An 18,936-nucleotide genomic window follows, 5' to 3' on the forward strand; every position below is an offset into this window, starting at 1 on the left:
ATTGCCATGTTAATCCGTTTAACTTTTCTGTAAACATGGGGCAAAATAGCATTCATGTCTGGCTTAAGTGCTTGAACCCAGAAGTGCGATCTCACAGTATACATATATTCTGGCCTGTTTAATCTCGCCAGCTGATCGCGAAACATATATACCTGCTACAATGAGTGAGATGTACCATGAATTTTGAAAATTTTCCTAACGAGATGCAATTTTTGACATACCAAAATGCAATGTTGATGTTATAGTTTGAATTTTCCGATTTCTGCCGTATTTGCGAAGCGAAATGCAAGTTGATCAGATTATTTGGTCTGTAGAAACAGCTTGGTTTAAGAGCGATAAGGTTATTCGAGTCCAGAAAAGATAAACTGTTTTTAATGATTTACTGTAGAAACACGCCAAAAGTTTATCATAAATACAATAAAGATAAATTAAGAAATAAATAATATATCACACATAGAAAGAAAATATAATGAAAATAGGGAAAGAAAATTATTCAATTTGGAACACTAAAAAACATAAAAAATAGAGACCTCTTTTTGCAAAATATATAGAAAATAATATATACAAGATACCCACTTATTTCTTTTCTGTCTAATTTTGCTGTGCTGAATCAGATGAATAACTCAACTATGTGTGAGAAATAATATGATTATTGTCTTACACAGAATCAGTAGTCAATTGTAAGTTTTTACAACCTAGCTTGGACAAAATTTGAATTCATATAATACAAAAAATATATAAATTGTGATTTTGTATATTCATGAGGACTTGAAGAGAACAGTTTTACCAAAAAATAACAACTTTAATTCGTCATAACTTCGTTAATCCGCAACAAATTTTGATGAAATTTTCAGTGCTTTTTGTTTGTCTGATGTACACTTTGAATTGTATCACATAACTTTCAGTCTCGAGTACCTCTAGCCCTCCAATCAAATGGGTTGGACGACCGGTTACATTTTACACATGAAATAGTTATAAGGAGAATGAAGGGGACCATAGAAAGAAAGCATGAGAAAATGGCAGATTTTGGTAAGGAGAGAATGAATCAGAAAAGCATCATGCTGAAAATTTCATTAACATCTAATAATAACAAAGTTATTGAATTTGAAATTTTAACAATATTTTGGTAAAAATTAACCTAATGTACACATGATCGTCAGGAATATTTGCTAGGCTTATTGTATAAAATGAAATCATAATTATTTAATATTTTCATACATGTGTGTATGATATGTCCCAAGTATCATATCATTATTTCCAGCAATGCATATCTTCACATTAAAGGTCAAGTCCACCACAGAAAAGGTTGTTTTGAATCAACAGAGAAAAATCAGGCAAGCATCATGCAAAATATTTCATCAAAATCGGATGCAAAATAAGAAAGTTATGACATTTTGAAATTTCGCTTATATTTCACAAAATAGTTATATGCACAATTTACCCACATGCATATGAGAGAATCGATGATGTCCCTCACTTTTTGTTTTGTTTTTCATTGTTTGAATTCTACAATATTTCAAATTTTACAGATTTGACAATAAGGACCAACTGGACTGAACCAAATAATGTTAAGCAATGGTAACTCCACATGTTCAGTGAGAAATAAAACTTTATTTCATAGGTCAATGGGGAGAAAATTATATTTCATATTTAAAAAAACAAAAGAAAAGTGAATGAGTGATGTCATCAGTTCCCTCATTTGCATACCGACCAGGATATGCATATAACTATTAAGTGAAATTGAGTGAAACTTAAAAATGTCATACCTTTCTTATTTTTCATCCGATTTTTATGTTTGATTTTTCTCTTTTTAATCAAATCAACTTTTTGTTAGGGTGGACATGTCTTTGAAATAAATTTTCACTCCATTTTTTAGAGTTCTCGGAGGACAAAGTGTAAATAAGCACGACTTCTTGTAATAAAATACAAAAGAACAAGTGGGGATATAACATCAGCTTGGGTACGTCGTGGTCTAGTGGTTCTGACTCTCACCTTACAAACAGAGGGTCATGAATTTGAGTCCTAGCCATGGTGTGTTTTCCTTCAGCCCAAAATTTATCCGCACTGTGCTGCACTAGACCCAGGTGAAGTGAATGGGTACCCGGCAGGATCAATTCCTTGAAGCTGTAATAAGAAATATTGGATGAAAACAATGCAAAGGACAGTATATTAGCTAAGGGTTCAAAACATCAATGCTTGTCGTGTGTGTAAGCTTTCTTTAGAAGTTCATATATTTTTTTAAATATCGAGAAATTTGCAGTATACACTACCATTCAATTGAATGGCACCAATTAACAAATATCAACAAAACATTTTGTAAAATATGATAAATAAATTTATGTTTAACCATAGATGGGAAGAAAATAACCTATTATCTCATGGGAGGCCCCAATGATGACAAATACCACAACAAATGAATACCTGAGGACAAAGTGTCCACCCCTCCCCCTCAGCCAACATACTGATTTTTTTTCAGCTATGCCACTGCAGGAATACAATCTGTTTTATCTCATGAAGCTTTGCAATTTTTCCTACTGAAGAAAATTCTTACACACATACCTTTCATAAACTCCATTCTTTTCTTGTACACGGCACGTTTTCTGTGTTCAACACCCGTCGTGTCACTCCCAGATAAGGCTGGACCATTAACCTTATCATCCAGTGTATCCGTCGTCCAAACTTTGAAAATGAAATAAAATCAATTTGAGTGTTGTAAAATCTGCATGTATGTGCAGAATGCAGATACAAGCAAAAATAGAATACTAATATAGTAAAAGAAAAAGAATGATCTTAGAACTTTAATTTTAGAGATATTTTTCATGGATCTCTGATTATCAGCCCAGAATTCAGGAAAACAATAAGGAAATGTGATATTGTTCAGCTTAGTTCAGACAAGGCTGTATTATAACTATGCATGCTTTATACTAGTAATAGCTATGTCATCTGAAATCAAATTTCCAGAGCAGCAATTTTCAAAAGGAGGGTAATCGATGACATAAATTCCATTTCCCTGGTATTGACAATCGCAGAAGCGGATCCAAGTGGGCACATTTGACCTGGAGTCCGTTGTATATTTAGAGTTGCAATAAATCGCAACTCTAAATATCATGCGCAACTTGATTTTCAACCAATCAACAGCGCGCATTTGGGACTTGCGATTGATTTTTTACCTGCGTTTAAACGCAACTCTTTCTGCAATGGACCCCTGTGCCCCCACCTTGAGAGCAAGATAAAAATGTGGCTTTCTTACACAAGTGTTCACCCCCCCCCTCGATAGTTACAGCAAATATTTATATTGAAAATATTGTCTCATACAAGAGGATCTCTTTTTTGGTTTGCTTGTTATTTAAAGTTTCCTTGGGGAAAATCTGCCCCACTACCCCCTTTGAGAAATCATGGATCCGTTCATGGAAAATCATATGCCAGTGGATGAATTCCAGACATTGTTTTAGGCAAGTTTTGATCAGTAAATAAATAAAAACAGATAAAATGTGATCACAGGACAAACTTAAAAAAGGGATAAAATTTACTTTAAAAATTGATATGCCTAGCCCCATGAAAAGATCTAATAATATCCTCCCGCATTAATGCTTCACAAGTTTCACACAAGCCAAATGCGAGCAAAACTCCCCACCAGAAATTGTCTACACACATTTTTCAAAATATTGCGGATCGCTTGGATTTGCCGTCATGTTGATATGGACCGAAGTTATGCGACCAAAAGATTCGCATGCGGCATGTTGGCTGTTTGTTCGCCACATGTAAACATCATTTGTTCGCTAGCTTCAGTCCCAATAAACATTACAGCGAATCCAAGCAATCCGCGAAGTGATGTCTACGGATTAGATCAACGCGTCGAGATCGAAGACTAAATACAGCCGTTCCAGATATTTTGAAAAGCGGTGGTATTCACAACGAACAACTGTGTACAACAGATAGCGGAGCGTGAACGTAGCGGTCGTGTAGTTTTGCTTATTACATGACGTCATCCAGCCCCTGCCGAGAACCAATTTATGAATGAAAATATAGTAAGCATGCGCAGTGCAAGCCTTTTATTTCCTCACACAGAATTCCACCAAAACAAGTGTGCAATTCTCTATCACCTCGTACCAAAATCGACCTAGAATTTCACTTTCCCGTATTTTATATGAATTATGAAAGGTATTCTCGGAGGATCTATTTTCTCACCGATACTGCACAGGTAAGCAAATTTCGATTACTTCTTGCTTTTCCGTCAAAATCTTACGAATTAGCGTCTATATGCCATCGTGTTCGTTGGAATTTGTAGAGTCTATCGCAACGTGCACAAAGTCAATTGGCTTCCGGGTTTCGGAGCGTCGCCTGAATATGCATGAAATTGCAGAGTTTCGATAATTTTCGATCAATACCGGAGCGATCCGATCACGAACCAAAACTATTTACGGCGTACACAAAGTGACCGGATATCGTTATCGCTATCGATACTTCCGCACGCAGTCCGAAGGAATTATTTTTGGGACCACGTGGTCATGACGTGATCTGCGCGATTGACCAATCAGCGGTCTTCGAATCGCTGTGCGGAGACGATCTATCCGTTGTACACAGTCTATGGACAATTGTTCGTTGTGGTATTAACATCGAAATGTGACTGAGAGACCTGTCATGACATTTGGGAACAAATTTTGGTGATGAGGTATGCTGGTAATCGGCCGGTGCAAAACTGCATTAGCGCCACTGCATAATTATTGCAGCCTCTGTAGAAAAATTGAATAGGAATCGTTTGTCACTATGTCCAGTCACAGTTCCACACAAGTGCTCATTTCACCATATGTGCCATGAGTGGTACAGTGTAACTTTATAGGGGCTGCGTAGCCTTTATCATTTTTTAAACTTTAGGACCCCTTCCATGTTTCACCTCCATTTTATCTCATTTACCAACATCTATCAACAACAACAAATTATAGACCTAATTCCAACACTATTTGTCGGCAAGTTTTCAATTTCAGTGAATTAACGTTGTGCAGTGTTTCACAATTAACGCTTTGACAGTCTTGACATTAGATTAACAAATCATTCATTCGTGAATTCAACGTATTCAGAGATGGTTTTTGTAAAACATTGACAATAAACATCAGGCAATATGAGCGAATTACTAATCTATTCAATGCTCGCCGAGCTAAACTCAGCCAACACAAAGCATAAGCACTCCCTATCGCCATAGCCACGTCCCGGCCAGTAGAGCAGCGGCCAGCGCCAACGGGGCAATGGCGGTGGCAGTGCAGTGGTCGTGGCAGTACACCGACATCTAACATTTTGAGACAATTTGAGAAATAAATCAAAGAAAATTGTTATAGAACTTACTGTTTAGCCTTCTACAAATGACTTTGAAGTCGCTGTCCGAATCTGACCCGTGTTCCTGTATTAGTTTTTGATGAATTATCGACGGACTTATCAACAGCAAAACGGCGGTCCCGGTAGATGGAGTTTTCTTTTTCAAATATTGCAATCGGCGGTTAGACGTGCGCGCGCGCGTGCGTGCGATAGAGCTAGCTAGCAAGCAGCCAAGCGGCCCTGCTTGCCAACGCATATGGGGGGGGGGGAGGGGGTGAATTAAAACCAAATTAGGGGTGTCTCCTTTTTCCTCTCGATTGGTTCTGGGTTGGAAACCATGATGGCGTGAGTGCCACTGTTTTCCTTGGATCTTGGAATCTATGAAAAAAGTTTTCGATCCCTTCACTTTTTTTTCCTGTTCTCTCTCTTATATTTTCTTTTTTATTTTCGCTGTCTTTTTTTCTTTTCTGTTGATTTTTCTTTTCTTCTTTGCCTTTTTTCTTTTCTTGTTTTTTCCCCTTTATATATATATTATTTAATCACTCCTCTTCCCTTTTAATTTGCTTTTGTAATGATTGAAATTGAGATTTCATTCAGTAGATTTCTTTTCTGTTACATTGTTCTATACCCTGTATGGCGGCAGGGAATTTTGATAGGGGTGAGGGAGCAAGACCATGTGGATAAATCATTTCAATCAAGTATAATGACCGGCCTATAGAATAGCTCTCCTCTTTATGAACGCCGTCCACAAGTGGGAAAGAATATTTAGGGCCTAAAAAATAGAATTAGAATTTTTAAAATATCATTTGTAAAAAAAAGAGAAATAATTCATGATTGGAAGCAGCTATAATAGCGTACAAATGGGTTCAGAGGGGGTTTTGACGTTGCAGACAGACCAAATCAGGGTTGCGAATGGGAATTTGATAGAGGTTAGGGGACCAAGACAACCAACAGTGAATTCATTTTGAGCAAAATATGGGGCATTGCAAGAAACTTGCAATCGAAGCAATCGAACGCAAATCAATTTCAGACTCCAAAATCATGAGAGTCATACTTTTCATTGCAAACTTGCAACTGATCCATAAAAAAATCCAAATTGATATGTTCTATAGATAAACTTAATGTATCATCACCTGTAAATTTGCATCTGATCGAATTTTGGGATTGATTGCCAATATCTTCTTGGAACACTCAATACATAGTTCTCTTTATAAAAAGCGGCCATAAACAAGCAAAATGATTATAAAAATAGAATAAAACTTATTAATTAAAAATTAAAACCCTTTTTATCAAAAAAGATTCATTGACCGATTGATTTTGTTTTTGCACCCATTGCATCAGATTTAAATTTAGAAGGTAATATGTACAATTGTAAAATATAACAAATTTATGATATTGTATCATAACCACTGGATCAATAATATTTAAACACATATAGACCTTTTACTTTAAATAAGGACAAAGGCAATTTAAAAGAATGCAAGAGATCATGTTTACAATCATGAGCGATTACACTTGATTTGGGGAAGCTGCTCGCATAAAAGTCACAGCTCAAATATTTAATTAACTCTAAATACCTTTTAATCTTTGATACATTTTCTTTAAACCTTCGGAATTATGTTAATGGGTAATGCAATTGGGCATACCATTCACCATTAACACAAATGGCATTCATTAGGCAAACACCACTAAGCCACTATGGCTTTACAATTATCCAACATGATTATATATACCACTAGGCACTTACTACTAAGACACCATATTGATACCAATCATACCATTATAGAGGCACATACTACTGAGACACCATTGAATACCACTGAGACACCATTGTATACCACTGAGACACCATTGGGTATATAATGGTATACCATGCAGTCATACCATTAGAGGCACTTACTACTCGGCACCATTTGACACCACTGAGACACCATTGGGTATATGGTATACAATTCATCATACCAGTCATACCATTATAGAGACACATACTACTGAGACACCATTGAATACCACTGAGACACCATTGTATACCACTGAGACACCATTGGTGCATGGTATACCATTCATTATACCAGTCATACCATTAGAGGCATATACTACTGAGACAATATGGAATACCACTGAGACACCATTGTATACCACTGATACACCATTCGTGTATGGTATACCATTGATCATACCATTACAGGCACATACTACTGAGACACCATTGAATACCACTGAGACACCATTGTATACCACTGAGACACCATTGGATGTATGGTATACCATTCATTATACCAGTCACACCATTAGAGGCATATACTACTGAGACACTATTGAATACCACTGAGACACCATTGTATACCACTGATACACCATTCGTGTATGGTATACCATTGATCATACCAATCATACCATTACAGGCACATACTACTGAGACACCATTGAATACCACTGAGACACCATTGTATACCACTGAGACACCATTGGATGTATGGTATACTATTCATCATACCAATCATACCATTACAGGCACATACTACTGAGACACCATTGAATACCACTGAGACACCATTGTATACCACTGAGACACCATTGGATGTATGGTATACTATTCATCATACCAATCATACCATTACAAGCACATACCACTGAGACACCATTGGGTAAATGGTATACCATTCATCATACCAATCATATCATTAGTCACATACCACTGAAACACCATTGGGTATATGGTATACCATTTACCATTAAATAAACTACCAATTACCATTAAGAACTTACCATTGAAACACCACTTAAATACCATTCGCGTACCATTTACCATTCAGATCACCATTCAACTACCATTCGGCACCATTCAAATACCATTGGCGATTTTTATAAGGGATACGTCACTGTACTTGGAAAACGGTCTTATATATTACGTAATTTTACGTAATTCTCGATTCGCTATCTCTATTGACGCCGCACTGTAACATACACATTTTTCTAACGGGTAGATTCGGTTGAATCGCACATACACACTGCAGGCACAGGCAATTATTGGATTATCGCGTATATCAAGAAGATATGATACACGAAAATGGTAAGTTCAATTCTAAAATTGTTCTTACACATGTCCTATCTGTCATTATATATGCCAACTGTGAAATAAATCACTAGGTCACTTTTCACTGCCGTACACATTAGGCCTATACATTTCCCTGTTACGATCCACGCTCGCGGCGTAGTATTGAACTCGGCCCGGCTGCTTCGAGCACCAAACGAAGATAAACGAATGAATTGGAATCATGGACCTACTAGATACAACTACCTGTTTTCATGATTCATTTTTTTATCGTTTATGTTCGATGTTAGTCGAGTTTGAATCCGTTGGGACTCCCCGGCGACAGCCACATTTGAACAATAATATTGCATTATTATTTAGCTTCAATGAAGCAACGAAGATGTAATTCGTATACGAGACATGAAGACCATACATGTATTTCAAATGTTATATAATGCAAGCGCGGAGCGCGAGCTTACATTTTTTTTGACATTCAGACCTAAAGTAATGACATTCTATGCTCTCTTTTTTTAAAATCATTAATGGTATGGGTATTATACACTCTTAAAACAAATCAGTCAAATTGACTATACCAGTAGTCAGCTGGCCGGGAGCAACTGATATGGCAATCACTGATATTCATATTTCTGACATATATTCTACTCAGAAATAACTCTGTTGCACCCAGCTGACTATTAGCTTGTCATTTTTGACTGATTTATTTCTAGAGTGTATCACCCCCCCCCCCCGCTCGCATCAATAATTGTTTGGTTTTATACCGTATAAAACCAAACAATTATTGATGCGAGGGGAAAATTGAGATTTTAGACCTAAAATGGGACACTTAATTCACGTTTTTGTAAATCATGAAAAAGGATGGGTAATTTTTTGTCTTCCTACATTAAAAATGTGAGCGCAAACCGCGAGCAGAACATTTTTTATATTCTGATCTGAAACTGGATAATTTTAGCACGTTTTGAATAAAGATCAAGCTGCGTATCTCAATAAATATGTGGGTGCGTGTTATAGAGTAAGACAGAATGTGGGCACTCTGAATACATTTCATTTTTTATCATGAAAATCAATAATGCGAGCGGAAAATACTTGATATTCCGATATGAAAAAGGTGAATTCAAGCACTATCTAAAGCACTGTATAGGGAAATTGTGAAGTGGATGTGAATAGCTATAAATGATGCGAGTGCGAAGCGCGAGCTGATATTATTATCATGATTTTGACCTAGGACCAGGACATTCTAGGCCTAAGGGCATTTTGTCATCATACGAAAATGATATGTTCTGTCTTCCTATTCCTCTCCCTAAGCGCGATATAAAACTTATAGATATTTCTTTCTGAAAAAGGGACAATTTAGTCATTAGGAATTCCTGAAAATTTTATTATCATATTTATCTAATGTAATAAGCCTAATGAGTGGGTGAAATTTGTTGACATCGAGGCCTAAAACCTCCACATTTTAAGCACTTTTGTAATCATTAATAGGGTTTATGAGTTGATATATTTTCAACAATAGTGTTAGCGCAAATCGCGAGACGAAAATTTTGATAAACTGTCATAAAGGGGGGGGGGGGAGGTATTAAGTAGTTTGTTATATAACTAATATATAAAGAATCTTATGAAATAAACTAAGACATTATGTAGGCCTACTTGGCAAATCAAATAATGCGAGTGCACAACGCAAAAAAAGCTGCAAATGGTATTCACACAACGAAACGGACCATTTTACAGAGCACATAAATAAATCAATTTGTAAATCAAACAAAATAATGAAGGCTTGATGTCCGAGCTGAAATATGCTTCGTATATTGACTTCAAAACTTCATATTTTAAGCTACATATCAGCCTATATCCGCGCCTGAATAAAATGTGTACACTCTAAATTTCAGGGACTTAAAATTTAAGTCTCAGTCGGGATTGAAATGAAATTAAATCTAAAAGATTAAATTTAAGTCCTGAAAGATTGCTAAACGTAGTTCTTTATCCGAGATTCCAATATTTTTATTTAAGTCCCGAAAGACTAAAAAAGTTTCGAAGATAAATAGAAAAGTGGCCAATAGGAAGATGGATATTTTGTCACGTGACTTGTACTTGCAAGCGCAGCGGGAACTGCAGCGGGAAAAAAATTATCTCTCGCCGATCGAAATCATCGCAGTAATCCATGGATTGAAAATGGCCAATCTGGATGGATTTTTGGAAAAAGTACTGGGCACGAAGGCCGAAGATACTAAACGAATATTGGAGGGTAAGTTCATTTGGTGTTAAGTATGCTAACTTTATTAGAATAACTAATTATATGGCAGCAAAACGGGTGTTTTATCAAGTTGGGAATAGTCAACCTCAGAAAAATCGCATGCGCAATTTTGCCATTCACGTGAATGGCAAAATTGCGTGTGCGATTTTTCTGAGTCGCAATTTCGCCATAGTCATAGACAATTGACTTGTAGAAAACATCAAATAATACATTTTTCACAGATATTTGTTTCCAGAATTGTGACGCATGATTATCAAGCTCTCATTTAAGCCAAGTCTTGTTACCAATTGGGCAATTTTGGTATTTTTGTGAGCGTTCCTAACGTGCCTAACGACCGTCGTTACATACTGCAGCCCATACACACGAAGTGCGGGCTGGACAGTCGTTAAGTTTTTGTAGGGCCTACCGCCCGGTGCAGCGGTGGTGGTTTACCTGGCTCCCATGGGTTGATAAACATTACTGCCAAACGACATTGCTAAAGACAGTCTTGAAAAAAAAGTTCCACCATATTGAATAAGGGGTTTACGTATGCTTAAACATATGCTATGCAGTGGTGACGGTTACCTGTAGAAACCGCCATCGGCACCGCTGCAACGGGCGGTAGGCCCTACAATTACAAAAACATCTTTTGCTCTGGATTTTCTCAAAATCTGTGCAGTAAATACCAAAAATATTTGCTAATAAAAGTAATATGTGTGCTTTGTTATATTGTCAAATTAGAATCTACTTTCAATCGATTAGGCCTAGAAATCTAACGTTAGGCCTAACGTTGGCGAAGGGGCCTAATGAAATCACAAAGTTCCTAAAAATTTCTGTCTTGTCCGGACAAACAACCCGTCCGGACACAACAACCGGGTATAGATTCTAGGCCCTAACGTTAGGTCTAACGTTAAGTTAAAGCCTGTAACTTAGACCAAGGGTCTAGATCTATAGCCTATCTACCCGGTTGTTGTGTTTCCGGACGGGTTGTTTGTCGATCCGGACGACATTTTATGAAGTTTGTGATCAATATTCTAGACTAATCGATTGAAAGTAATACAGACAATAGAATCTAGATCTAGGACAAAGCACAAATATTAGCAAATATTTTTGGTATTTACTGCACAGATTTTGAGAAAATCCAGAGCAAAAGATGAAGCTTTTATCTGCTTAACAGTGAGTTAGACCTAACGTTAGAGTCTAGGGTCTATATAAGTATCCGGACAACGGACCCCCCCCCCCCCCCAATCATACGTAGGCTGTATTGCCTAGATCTAGATCTAAGTCTGCGCAACTGAAATTTTATCTCAATTTCAATAAAAAGTAAAATATTTTTTTTACGATTCATCAATGTTAGATTTATTCCATTCTTTATATTCTAATGATCAATGAAGCAAAATATCTCAAGAAATCATTTAGAAAGAAAGTCTACAAGAACAGTGTTATTTTACAATTTTTAGACAGGCTTGTCGTTTCGTAAAATAACACACACTTTTGTAGTATCTGGATATGCAAAAAAAAATGTGCTCTATGAAATGGTGACCATAAGGTATCCTTTTTGGTGATATTAAATTGAAATGCTCTGGCACATTTCTAAACATGTCACCAATTTTAGCATGTCACATTTACATAGTAAAACCCCTCATGGATCATCCTGAAATAAACATGATAGCGGATTTTTTTTTGGGGGGGAGGGGAGGGGGGAGGAAAGTGATGTTGAAAAAGCAAGTGAAGCATAAAATAATGAAGAAAAATAGTAAGGTTTATACCATCATCTCAAAATGGCTTTTGAATTTCAAGTTATTGACTTGTTTTGTTGCATTGCATATGGTACCAGTCTGCTTGATGGTCAAGACTATAAATGACAATCTTGAAAATGAGATAGAGGATTGATGTTTGTAAAAGTTTTTATGCAAATTTTCAAAATTCCAAGCCATAAAATAAATGCATGTCAAACTCCTCTTTCTATGTAAAAGAAAAAGTCTGTAGCTACTGTATACTGGCATGATTTTCCCTTTTTCTATTTCAAACATTCCTGAAGGTGGCCAACAGCTAAACAGAAGACGTTATTAGCTAAGGAAATAGTGCAGACATGGCCTGTAACCAAAGATACCACACCGGGAATTGAAGGGCATGTAAGTAAACATTAAAGATAAACTCTGGTAAAAAAAAAAATCACATAATTGAACAACATATAAATTTAATTGCATAATTAGAAATTACGCAACAGTTTGAAAGTGCATATCAGACCCAAAATTGCTCAAAAACATGATTTTGTGTACAAAGTCGATGCAAATTGTGTTTTCAATTGTGGTATTATATCCTTAAGTTGGAATTAATTTTTTCTTGTCTTTTTTCTTTCTTAAATGAAGGAACATTTCTTCTCGCGTGATGGCTCTGGCTTTATCCAGTTTAGGTTAAAAAATGTAAGGGCATCGCAAAGTGAGAGAATTAAGCTACCGAGAAAAATGGAACCTGAGAAAGAAACTAATGAAGCTGTAGCAGATAAAGCAGATGAAGTAGCCACTGGCCAACAGCTGCAGAATATTCAGGAAAAGGTAATGAATGTGATGTTTCATGAGAAATTGTATCAGAGATACTTTTGGATAATGTTTATCAAGAGATTAGTATTAAATTGAAGTTATATTTGAGAATCGTCATGTATGCATGCTGTTTGGAACCTGATGGAATAATGGGAATATATTTAAACAGCATACCCTCTCTCCTTTATCTCTTTTCTTATTCTATCACATTGATCTCATTTATAATGTTTGTCCATGATGCTTTGCATCTTGGATTCTGCCTTGATTTTGACGCCTATAACTGAAAATGTCTGATCAGCTCAAAGTTTTGAGTATGAAGATTTCACATATAACTAGGCAACATGTCAAAGAAAAATCACTCATTTATTACAAATCATGTTCATATTTACTTTGAATGTATTTAAATGACATAAAAATATGTGTACTAAAAAGGTGTGATATTGGCCCCAAAAAAATATGCAAAGAAGTGCTCGCTTGCTTTCCTCAATAACTCGGTTTAAATCCTCTCTTTGCTCATTTAACACTAATCTACTGAATTACAAAGAACATTTGTTGTGAGCTTAGTAACATTTTCACTTCCAATATCTTATTCCTGTTTCAGATTGACTGGATGAAGTTTTCTCCTCCCCACCGTTCCAACATGGCCATGCATACGCAATACTTTCAAGATGCACACAAGTACCGGCGACAGCTGGTGATGGATTGTAATAATCCTGTCTCCATAACAGACATGGTGACTACATTTCCCAGATACCAGGACATTCCACATTTGGTAAGCTATTCTTGTTATGAGGAATAATCATGTTAATACTCCCATGGCATTGTTACTTATTAATTTCATTTGTGTTCTATAGGTGGTCAGGAACAAAATTTTGTTTTAGTTGCATTTAAATACAATTCTTTCTGCAATGGGCCCCAGATTTATATCACATTCCATATGCACATGTGGGAGGACAGGTCAGGTTGTGACAGTTAACCAATAGCGGGTATTTAGATACTGTAGTTTACAACTACTGAGTTTGGTCATGAAGTGTTAGTGATCAGGGGCAGCAACCAGACCTTAGGGAATAAATAGCTTGATATTCTTGCTGCTGCATTCCATCTAGGTGCATACACTAGCTGTGGTGCATGTTGGTTGGGCAGCACCACCATGCATACTAGCTTTCCCTACACTAGAATTTACTATCATGATCAGTAGCAATGGCAGTTTCATACTACAAAATTCTTTTGTATTTCAAAGCCAGCATACCACATGCGTGTAGTACACATAAGATTGGAGCAGCTAGCTAGATAGCCTCTCTGGCTTAGCTCTACCGTGCCAGCCAGCCAGACCTAGTTTTGTTAGTATTCCTGTATTTAGATATTTTTTTTATGTGTATGGATTAAATCTATGCATGCATAATATTGTACTTCTCAAGTCCATCAAACTTAAAGCTATTTTATCTTATTTATTTGTTTTAATATTTTGTTTGCTATTTGCCTAATTTTCTTAGATTGGCATCGATTTTGCGTTACTACATGAAGATGCAGCCGACAAACTGCTGTCAAAGTGGTCAACCTTGAGGGAGAAGATCATATTGCAGGGCCATCAGGAATCTGAAAGCATCAAGGAAGTAGTGAAACGCTACGAAGATACAAACAGTAGGTTAATGATTTTACCGCATCCTGTGAACCTGATTCAACTTATAGGGTCCTAAGATGTCTTAGGACCCTGAAAGGTCATGGAAATATTTTCCCAGATTACTGTGTTTAGAAATAAATAGTTATTCAGGTTGAGTAATGTTACATAATTTCAGCAAATTTATCCTTCATATATTTATTGATGTCATGAAAACATTGGTGTATCTAATGTTCTTAAATCAGTGGACTTTTAGTGTTTGGTGACTGGTTGGGCTGGAACTTCCTTGAGTTTAAACCCTAAAAAGGCAGGCAGGGAGAGAGGGAAGGGTGCTTTCATATTTAGTCATTAATGTATTATCAGAATGCAAATTGCAGAGGAGCCGGCAACACTTGTTGTTCTACTTCTCCATCTGAAGGGTAACACATGATCCAGAAATTACCTTGTTCTAAAATGTAAAGATTTCATTTATGAATTTTCATTCATCTTTCAGGAGATCTTTGTGCACTACTAACTGTGCTCTACACACTGCATCGGCCGGTGCCAAAGTCGAAGGGCGTAAACTGTAGCAGATCTGCAGCAGTACACTACCTTGTACAGCATGTGCCAGTGAGTAATTTGATTCTGAAATATTGCACTTTTTTTTAGGGTTCTTTTATAATTCATCAGGGGGTGAACAGCAAATATCAATCCTAACTATAAAGTGAAAATTGTTCTTTGGCCCAATATCCCTACTAAGAGCAATATCCCTTTTTGTATCTGATTCACTAAAGTACTTGGGATTGATATTAGCAGTAAAATCCCTATTAATTAGGCTTAGAGTGATTTGGATTGCTTGCAACTCCTATTGCAAACGACCAATGCTCTTCATTCCCTTCAGACCCACCCTGTGCGCCTTGAGTATGTGCCTCCATGTGTGTCTCCTGCCTGTTTTATTGTAGGCCTAAGCAGTGAAAGTGTGGTCAAACGTGAATAAATGCTTGAAAAGGGCCAAATTTTAAAACAAACTTAAGGTTGAATAAAGTTAACTGATACCTACACAATTTGATGCAATACCTGCACTACTACAAATGGTCCTGAAATTTTTTCAAGCTTGTCCAACGTCTTAATAAACGTATGCTCTCTTTAGTTTCAAGGGGGAAGTTGACGAAAAGTTGAGTCATGACCAGACAAGCTATTGATTATTAGATTGGGTGTCCATGGTGGTGACTGAAATTTGAGGAATTTGCATGCTTTGATTGGATGGATTAGATGCGCTCATGAATATTGATATGCGCTTAGCCTTATGATAAAAATTATTGCAGCCCAACAACATTTTAGCGAACCAGTGAATCAGGATTAATATTTGCTGGGAATAATACTAGTCCTGAGAATCATTAAATTGTTCCCAGTTAGTGAATCACCCCAGTGGGGTATTTACAACTAATGGCTTATACATGTAGGGATTATAACGTAAACGTTACAGCCTCTTCATAGTTTTAGGCAAACTACATGAGCTCAAAGGATATTGGAGTTGTGATGAGGTAAATTGATCTTTTAGGGGGTCTATGGTAACCGTTTGTGCTATGCATTTTTATTATTGACTTTTTGTGGTCTGATATGCCACCAACACTTAAAAAAAACCCTGATGAAGAAAACATCCTCTTTAAATAGGGTGATGTTGTTAAATTGAGCAAGATGAAGGATAATGTTATTTATTTGAAACATGTTTTCAAATTCTAATTACAGGAAGGAACAAGCATCAAAGAAGCCATCAATCATATCAAGCAGACATACAGGCAGCCCCCTCATAGTGGCCATCGGGAAGGAGACAGGACAGCAGCAATACTTCCTGTGCCTCAACAGTCTGCCTTTCAGTGCTGGACAGACGATTGTAGAAGCGTTCGACAAGCTATTCAAGAGTTTCTTCGTCTTTAATGTACATTATCCGGACATCCTCTCACATTTCTATGATTTCTTTGCGGCTTTTGTCTACGAAATTTGGCCCACCCATAAGGTGAAGCCTATGGTGCGTTCCTTCGCATGTTCTATCAAATCTACATAACTTATCCTTTGTCAACCATTTCTCTTTCCCATGCTCCCAACTTAATTCCTGATAGAAGGAGTGGGCTATAAATGGGTGATTTTTTGTTTTACCCTGGTAACAGTTTTATTCTGTTCCATATATCCTACCTCAACATAAAATGACAAAATTTTTGACCACAAAAAAAGTGCAGGGCAAAAATCCAAGATGGCCGCCGTTTTCCTGAAAAATCACATTTTCAGCCATAATTTTGCCATTTTGGGATCTTTTTAGCTGGTTTTGGTGTCTAATCCTATATTGGAGGGAGAGCAATATGTTTATGCTACAAGAAGTAGTATCAACCCTTCACCTGTATAAATAACCCTCTATATCCCTGCTTTGGGGGCTAAATTAGCCCCGCCCCTCTTGACATTTTTCTTGATAATCTGTCAATGCAAAAATATTTCGGACAAAAATATTCTGGACTTTTTCAATTGACATTTCACACCCATTTTAAGACCCTATTTGCGAAAATTGGGGGTAACGGTTGCAGAAAAAAAAAACACTTCATAACCAATCTTTTAAAAAAAAAAAGCGATTTTTCAATGCTTTTGTGTGTAAAATGTATTGGTGCAAGTGCATGTACATTGATCTAATTTACTAATTTTCCTCCGTTCCATCCTGAGATCTCATCTATTTATGAACTGACTGTGACCAAACTTGGTGTGTCCAAATCTCATCATGTATTTTACAAGAATACATAGTCAAATTTATGATATCTCTTGTTATTCTGCAATAAAAAACATTCTTCTGACAACATTTATGGTAAAACCATGTACATTGTACACATATAAGCATTGGAAACCGGCCTATTTTTTGTGATATTGGTCACAAAAACGTGCTATATCTCTTCAACCCTACCCCTGATTTTGGTGAATAGGGTCTTAAAATGTGTGTGAGATGAAAAATAAAAAAGTTATGAAATTTCAGCCCAAAATATTTTTGCACTGAAAAGTTATAGCGAAAAAAGTTAAGAGGGGCGGGGCTAATTTAGCCCCCAGAGCAGGGATATTGAGGGCTATTTATACAGGTGAAGGGTTGATACTACTTCTTGTTGCATAAACAGATAGCCTGCCCTCTAATACATAGGAGTAGACACCAAAACCAGCTAAAAAGACCCCAAAATGGCAAAATTATGGCTAAAAATGTGATTTTTCAGGAAAACGGCAGCCATCTTGGAATTTTGCCCTGCACAGTTTTTTGTTGGACGCAAGGTAAAAAATTTTGTCATTTCATGTTGAGGTAGGATATATGGAACAGAAAAAAACTGTTACCAGGGAAAAATAACAAAAAACACATTTTGTACCTACTTATAGCCCACTCCTACTGATAGTTTTGATCCTTTTGATTATGTGGAAAGTAATGGAAAATACGTAGTTCCTGGTATTTCCAGGTTTTTCAGCGTCATGTTATTTGAACTTTGACCTTGTAGTTATAACATTACCTACAATTTGACACAATTTGAAGAAAATTATGTTTATGTTAATGTAGCCTGACCTTTGACCTCCATTTCAGGTCACAAAAGGTCAATTAAAAAATTGGCAACATATATTTTCTGATTCGTGTGATCAAGTAGAACATATTTTTAGATGTTGCCAAACTTTAAAGACCGTTGACGGAGTAAATACAACCTTACATCGATTGATAGCTAAGTAGGCGTATAACATAAATACCCCCAAAATAAATTAAATTTTCATAACAGTACCGGTATTCATAAAAAGATGATTGAACCTCAACCAGGCCATCCCTCCCAAATACTTGAAAAGTTACCCCTATTTTGATGGCGCGGTTGATGAAGTCAAAGAAGTTTAAGGGAATGTGCTACTGCCAGGCATGATTGGGTTTCGCCTTTAGAAAACACGTTTGTATTGCTATGTCAGAACAATAGAATTCTAGCACACATGGGGTCTGTTGTTCTGACATAGCAATACAAACATGTTTTCTAAAGGCGAAACCCAATCATGCCTGGCAGTAGCATTCCCTTAAACTTCTTTGACATCATCAGCCGCGCCACTATAATAGGGGTACTTTTTCTAGTATTTGGGAGGGATGGCCTGGTTGAGGTTTGATCACCTTTTTAATGAAATACTTTCTAGATGGAAGATAAAAATGCTTAAATTG

The 18,936-nt window shown here is 36.6% G+C and overlaps 1 protein-coding gene, 1 long non-coding RNA gene and 1 pseudogene across 2 annotated transcripts in view; 2 read left to right on the top strand and 1 right to left on the bottom strand.

The window, feature by feature from the left end:
- Nucleotides 1–8,241: 8,241 nt before the first annotated feature.
- LOC121417470 overlaps nucleotides 8,242–18,936 on the top strand; it is a 34,086-nt gene continuing 23,391 nt past the window's right edge. Inside the window, exon 1 of the transcript XR_005970356.1 lies at nucleotides 8,242–8,383. The gene's annotated coding sequence lies outside the window, so the exon portion shown is untranslated. The remainder of the gene's footprint in view (nucleotides 8,384–18,936) is intronic.
- LOC121417469 lies at nucleotides 10,448–18,174 on the top strand (annotated as a pseudogene).
- Nucleotides 10,563–12,627, bottom strand: LOC121417471. Its single transcript, XR_005970358.1, has 2 exons — nucleotides 11,780–12,627; nucleotides 10,563–11,015 (listed from the first exon to the last, which is right to left on the bottom strand). It is a non-coding gene; the product is annotated as an uncharacterized LOC121417471 (long non-coding RNA).

This window comes from Lytechinus variegatus, chromosome 6, assembly GCF_018143015.1.
Source record: "Lytechinus variegatus isolate NC3 chromosome 6, Lvar_3.0, whole genome shotgun sequence".
Lineage (NCBI taxonomy): Eukaryota > Metazoa > Echinodermata > Echinoidea > Temnopleuroida > Toxopneustidae > Lytechinus > Lytechinus variegatus.